Source organism: Cryptotermes secundus, unplaced genomic scaffold, assembly GCF_002891405.2.
Source record: "Cryptotermes secundus unplaced genomic scaffold, Csec_1.0 scaffold1316, whole genome shotgun sequence".
Lineage (NCBI taxonomy): Eukaryota > Metazoa > Arthropoda > Insecta > Blattodea > Kalotermitidae > Cryptotermes > Cryptotermes secundus.
This window is the reverse complement of record NW_019732003.1, coordinates 196,987-204,255: the sequence shown is the minus strand read 5'-3', so window position 1 is coordinate 204,255 and position 7,269 is coordinate 196,987. Positions and strand designations below refer to the sequence as shown.

The window sequence follows — 7,269 nt, the reverse complement described above, 5'->3', positions numbered from 1 at the left end:
GTACGGGAGCCAGGCTGGTGCATTCGGTATAGCGACTGGCTACGGGCTGGACAACCGAGGGGGTTCAGATTTCGAATCCTTGTAGAAGCAAAAATTTTCTGTTCTTCATGTTGTCCAGCCCGGTTCTGGGGCACAACCAACCTACTATCCAAAGGGTACCATTGACTCTTTTCCCTGGGGTAAAGCGGCCGGGGCGAGAAGCTGACCACTAACCTCCATTTAGTGTCGAGGTCAAGAAAATATGGATTTATACATCCATTTCCCCATACGCCTTCATGGTGTAGTGCTTAATTACTTAAACACAAGGACAACTTCGCCTCTTGGTTTATATGTACTGAGAGTTTAAATGTTGGTGCAATCCGTCCCCCCCACCCCTTACTAATGGGCCGTTTCTGGTTTACCATTATTATTCAGTGACCAGATGGTTAGTGTTCTGAAACACCCTTCCACTTGGGCTTCTCAGGTACACAGAAGATAGGGCGAAATTGGGGGGCGGGATGATAATAATTTTAAGGTTTCCACAAAAATTAATGTCAATGTATTCAAAATTGACGAAATATAGGAACTTCAGCTGCAATGGAAAACTGGCCGTTGTTTCCTCCTTTCTTATTTTTCATTTTTAACAACTTTTTGACTTTTAGGAGGCAGGTTGCCTGTACGGTGTCGTATTGTGTAAGATTACTACCAGAAGTACAAATATTATGTTTCTGGACCTTATCGACAGCCATGTTTATATTTCAAAACACAGTGTTTCGTAGACTGTATTCTGTCTCCGTATTCAGGTAAAATCTACTCAGCTGGGCCCAGTCGTTGAAGTTAGTACTATCTCCGGAAACCTGTACCGGCACCAAGACAGGGTATACAAACCAAGCACAGCACGAACTGTCTCCGAGAGCTAAGACAAAACATTAACTCTGCACCTATGAGGCCTTGGACCAGAGAACTATCAAGATAAAAATAATCACTGGAGAGATGAAATTCTCCGTATGGTGCCAACACAAGAGAAACCAATTTTCCCACTCAATCTACACTAGACGGAGTTGTAGTTTTTACTTCTGCTGTGATAATGGGAGCCCAAATAGGAGATATGTCCAAGCTGGATTGACTGATGTCTATTAGACACATGTGGGCGGATTCCTGATATTTCGTGTATGTGGTGCTTGGTTCAATCTGCAAGACCGTTTCTTCATTCCAACATATTTTATGGCCTTCTCGTATGCATGTTGTTGTTGTTGTTGTTATTGGAGACGGTGGGTTTCTCCATGCACTTAGACCAGATATTGGTCCATTGTACGTCCCCCTGTGATATTCTACCAGTCTCTATTCCCTACCGGTACTGGTGCGTGCCATCAGTCCCGACTCAGCCATCGACTTCGGCCTCTACTGGCTCAGCGGTATCTCGATGCTTCCCCCATCTACCAGAGGCGTCGTATGCAAGTTAGTATACTTTTGATTTTTCAAGGAGACACTGTGTCAGGTTATATTTGGGCCCCTTAATGCGTACTTCAAAGGTGAGCTTGTTTCACCGATGTAATATCTGCCGCAGTCGCATAGGATGCTATACACAACTGCTTCGTCTGCTGGGCATCTCTGACCGGTCTAGTTTTCATCGTTGTCCCATGGAGTATATGATTAGTCTTGAAAATGGTTCTGAGATTGAAACGGTTCCCGATGCGTCTGAATTTCTCGAAGTTCCCTTAACATTTGGGATGATGACAGTGCCCTGGTATATTGTGTCTGATGAAGGATGATTTCTTGGCGATGGAATTATTTCGGAGTCAACTAATTCTTTTGGATATTCATTGGGCATCAGATCATGTCTTATGTTTTTAATTTCGTTGTTGAAGTGACACGAAAGTGTGTCATTAGTTTCGACTTCCATTGTGGATTTCATGTTAAGCCTAAAGCTGTTGAGTTGGCGAAGAAATTGCTGTAACCTTGCTGGTCCATGTGGCCATACCACGGATATGTCATCAACGTATCTGAACCATTTAACGGGTTTGTGGTCTGCCGGATGCAGTGCTGGGACGAGGGCACACCAAGGAAACTGACAACCGCAACGCAACCGCAATTTCCGAGAATTGTTATCAACATGAGTTGAACACACGTTACTGAATGTAGCAGCACAAACTGAGGAAACGGCGGTTGCGTTGCGGTTGCCAGTTTCTTTGGTGTACCCTCACCCCTATTTCCTCAAAGTGTTCTTCTTTGCTACCAAAAGAAAAGTCCTCTCTATATGTGTGAATGTATCTATCTATCTTTGTTCCTGTTGCTTTGATTTGGAACATAGGGCTTCCGTCAAACGTTTCGTTTCACTTCAGTTTCTTAATCTTAGACAGTCAGAAGGTCTCCTTGGAAGGGGGATTAGCTCGTCGCAAGTCTGCTACGTACACAAGACAACACAAACTAATTTCCTTTGTTTGTTTTTATTCTAGGCTCCAGATATTGAAGCTGTATCTGCAGTTGTTGAAAACTTTCGAGCCAAGAAAATATTTAATATTACTTTTGCTTCGATCAGATTGAAAATAAAATACTTTGTTTATTATTTTTCAATTCTGTATACCCATCACTTACAAATGAAAGAAAATGTTCAAGGAAATTCAAAGTAAGATCATTCGTTTTCTCGTGCCGCCGTAACATTCAATTTGCTCTCAAAAACTGTGTACCGCCCCCCTCAAAGTTTTGCCTTCGTATATGGTATACCGTCTGCTTTTCTGACTATAGCAGCACCGAGATCAGCTAGCCATAAATAAAACCGCAATGACGTAGTTACAAAAGTGTGCCGCGTAAAGAAGTTTCCTTTAATTCTGTATTGAAAACAAAAGTATGGGAGATCTGAGGTTCTCACGGCGGTGACTGAAGAGTGTTATCGTCTGGGATCTGACGTCGTGTACTCTGGTAGTTCACTGGTGTTTCGCAGGAAAGCGCTTCCCTCTTCAGAGTGCTTACTAATTGCTTATTAGCTTACTCGGTTTGGTCTTCAACCCGAAATGTCAGTTAACTTCTACCAAACTACTGGAAGTCAAATCCCAGATGATCGTAGTACTATTCCATCGAGTTAAACAGCTTCGAATCCGAGGGGTTAGGGCGAACCGTTGCACCTAAGATATGATTGTGTACATTGTATACATGTATATTGCATTTTGTTGTTTTAAATACTACTCGTGCTTTCTCTTCCGTCTATAATGCAACACACTTTTTATTTAGATGACACCAAATTTACATTCAACTTACTGCCTTATCAGGTAAAATGTTCTTCAAAAATCATTAAAATATATTATACAGGGTGTTCCTAAAAGAATGGTGGGGTTTCAGATACGTATATATTTTGTATTTCTTACCGTGTACAATCATAACATGTGTCAATCGGAAGCTTAACTGTCCAAATTTTATGTACATCCATCAAAGTGCCTCTATGTGCGCACCTTTCGTTACCCGGCACACATCAATGCGATAGTCGAATTCCTGCCACACCCGCTGCAGCATTTCAGGTGTGATGGTCTCCACAGCACGATTGATTCTGTTTCGGAGATCCTGGAGCGATTGGGGCAATGGGGGACATAAACCATGTCCTTCACATACCCCCACAAGAAGAAATCACATGGAGTTATGTCCGGGGATCGGGGTGGCCACCGGAGAAGGGGGGCATCTTCACCTGCAGCACGTCCAATCCATCGTTGCGGAAGGACCAGATTAAGCAAACCTCTCACAATGCTATGGAAATGTGGGGAACACCGTCCTGTTGGAAAATGTAGTCATTGGAATCATTGGCCAGCTGTAATGATTTTCTTGGGCTTCTCTGATACGTCTCCCTCACTCTTTCCACGTCTGCATGTGGCACACGTGGTCGCCCAGAACTCTTGCCTTTACAGAGACATCCACTGTCCACAAACTGCCGGTACCATCTGCGAATGTTGTTTTCATGTGGCACCTCCTTCTGAAAACGTACACGAAATTCACGGCGCACTGTAACGATGGATTTAGACACCTCAGATCTCAGCACGCAATAGGCCTTCTCCTGCTGGGTCGCCATCTTACATTTTACGCCTCCTAACTGTCTGAAATGGAACTAGGAAAGAGCGTGATATACAAAATGAAAATTTGAGAGCCGCGTTATGAGTCCGTATACGTTTTGCTATTCATCACCAAAAACTGACGGAGATATACGGCAATGAAACCCCACCATTCTTTTAGGAACACCCGGTATGTCTGGCTACATGTTTCGGTCTCTCAGGTCTACTAAGAATAATGACTATTTGCTTCAACGAGTACTATTGATACGGGTGAACACGGTGCCGCAAGCTCCATCAAAATACGTTGCATGGTGATGACGATGATGACGGCATTTCGCCCGATGTAAACATGGGGAACATCAGCATGAGCACGCAATTCCGAAATCATGTTTGCATTTGTATGACATCTGGCGGCAATAGCTATATTTAGTGCGGTAGAATACACTGCTACAACAACTACTGAAAATAGTGCATATATATATTAATGGTATATGAATTAAATACGTATTTACACGAAGAAGTAACATGCTAGTGATCCAACCAGTGAAGGATACTAACATAAATACTTATATAGTTCCTTAACTGTTGCCATTTTTACAGTAGTAGGAGTGCTGTTTCGTTGGTAGTATTTTAATGGCGAGCGAACTACTTTCAAATGCGTCAGTGCGTCAGTGTATATTGTGCCCAGCCCTTCGGAGGATAAATTGTGATTGCTTTTTTTTGTGTTTACATGGATATTCTGGCAGTTTTGTAAGGTAGTAATCATTTGGTTTTTTTCGTATTCATAAGTTTAAAAATGTTGGCAGCTGTTTATTAAGACATTTGATCACTTAAAGCAAAACATGGTATGTTTGCTTTGACAAGTTTACCTTGAGATAACCTATTACAACGTTTGATGTGAATTTAATTTCTTGCGTAAAATCCAATGCATGAGAAATGCGTACAGCATTATATATGAAACCTGAAGAGGGAACTTTCACTGAAAGTGACAGTAACGGCATGTTTGCGTGTTCATCAAAAGCGAGTTTTTAAGTTTCGATTTTCAGTGAAGTTTGTCTCGAATTATGTAATTGTAATTAATTGTATCATAATGACAGTAATATAAATCTAGGAATGTAGGCATGTGATTTCGGAACGAAGCGCTTCACTACGTTGATAGCACAAGCGCCGATTTCGGCCCCATCCATTTCTTTGTCCTATGTTTTGTGAGAAGCTGCCATCGGCATTTCAGAAGTAAGCGTTGTGATGGGTGTGACTTGCATGTGAATTCTTTTACAGTGACTGTTATAGTGATTTTGAATATGTGAATCAGAAATGGAATTCGAAAGTTTCTTCTTGTGAGATTGTCAGAGTAATGATAGGTTGAGTTTATGATAAGCAGTTTGAATTCAGATCAGCTAGAATGTAATTTAGGATTGTAACTTTAATACAATTATTGTGTTTCTGGACATCCATCACCCTTTTTTTTATTTAAAACGTTTCGGAGACGATTCTGTCTCCATCTTCAAGTGGAACATACTCAGTTGGGCCCAGTTGATAGAGCTAGTCCCTGTCACCAGGCCTCAGCAAAAAATGTGTTTTATAAGAACAGAGAAACCATAATATTCAAGTTAGCATAGGGTTGTGTTTGGAGTTAAAATGAGAGGGCTGTAATGAAGTGAGAACAGTATCTACATACCCTTATATTTTTCACTTGTGTTCACTATAATTTACTGTAAAATATGTCTTGTTCGTCTATCACCTAACATGTTTCATTGCCATTGGTTTAGATATCATCAGGTGTTAGGTACATATAACAATTTATTTCTTGGAGTAGAATGTAACATCAGTTACATAATTTGAAATGATATTACCAATACATGTTATTCGGGAGTGCTGAAGTAGGTGTTTGGCCCATGCAGGCATAACAAATGCATATGCACATTGGCTCCCCTCTCTCTCTCTCTTGTGTGTGCACATGTGCTTGAGCATGCATGAGGGAGTGTGCCCCCTGCCCCCATTATCATTTTGTTTGCAATATGCATATGTTTTTTTGAGTCATTGCTATAATTTACTTTCTCTAAGTACACAGTTTTACGTATACCCCAAACTAGATCATAATTAATTGCATGGGTGCCCCAATTTCATGTTTATTGTAGGACACTGTAATGAGAAATTTGAAGAATCTGCACATTCTGAAATTCTGAACACTAATGTCTATAGAACAAATTCTGTTTGTATAACCAAACAGAATTTGTTCTATAGACATTAGTGTTCAGAATTTTTTGTCATATATATGCAAGGGTGTTGAGGAGAATATTTGGACCAAAGAGGGATGAAGTGATGGGAGATTTCAGAAAACTGCATAAAGAGGGGATACGTAACTTATACTCTTGACCAATTATAATTAGAATGATCAGGTCAAGGAGGATGCATTGGGCAGGGCATGTAACACAAAAGTGGGAGAAGAGGAATGCATACAAGATATTGGTGGGAAAGCCAGAAGGTAAGAGACTAGGAAGACCAAGACGTAGGTGGATGGAAAATATTAAAATGGATCTTATAGAGATAGGATGGGGTGGTATGGGCTGGATTGATGTGGCTCAGGATAGGGACCAGTGGAGAGCTCTTGTGAACATAGTAATGAATCTTTGGGTTCCATAAAACATTGGGAAATTCTTGAATAGCTGCAGATTTGGTGGCTTCACATGAAGGTCAGAGCTCCATGGAGTTATTTGTTACATGTGGGACCTTTTTGTTATATGTACATTGAATTTTTGTCAATTGACCTAATCCTTCCGGCCGCACTATGGCCCTGGGGTCGACTCAGCCTCTGACAGAAATGAGTACCAGGAATTTTTCCTGGGGAGTAAAGCGCGGCTGGCGCGTAAGGCTGACAACTTTACCACCATCTTTGAGCCGATTGTCTAGATAATGTGGGACCCTCAATATCTCACAACCTTATGGGCCTTCACGGCCTGTTGTAGGGATAGCTTTTCTTTACTTACATGTGTGTAATAGGTATGATGAACATACTGCATTTGGAATTGTATGCTGGTATTACAGTCACTGACTGCTGACATAATTCCAGTTTGACTTTGAAGTCAGAGTAAGTTGAAATTGAAGAAATGCTGTCCTTATACTCCAAAGTTAAGAACATTGCAAGTACTGAAATTTAAATTGCATAAGATTTAAGTGTAATTCATTTTACAACTGTGATATTTTGGTAGATAAGGTGAAAGTTGCAAATGCTATTGTGTGGATAGAAGACAGATTT

The 7,269-nt window shown here is 41.0% G+C and overlaps 1 protein-coding gene across 1 annotated transcript in view; it reads left to right on the top strand.

Moving 5' to 3' along the window:
- The first annotated feature begins 4,639 nt into the window (after window positions 1-4,639).
- Window positions 4,640-7,269, top strand: part of LOC111867524 (protein 4.1 homolog) — a 172,503-nt gene continuing 169,873 nt past the window's right edge. The window contains exon 1 of the mRNA XM_033752714.1: window positions 4,640-4,768. The gene's annotated coding sequence lies outside the window, so the exon portion shown is untranslated. The remainder of the gene's footprint in view (window positions 4,769-7,269) is intronic.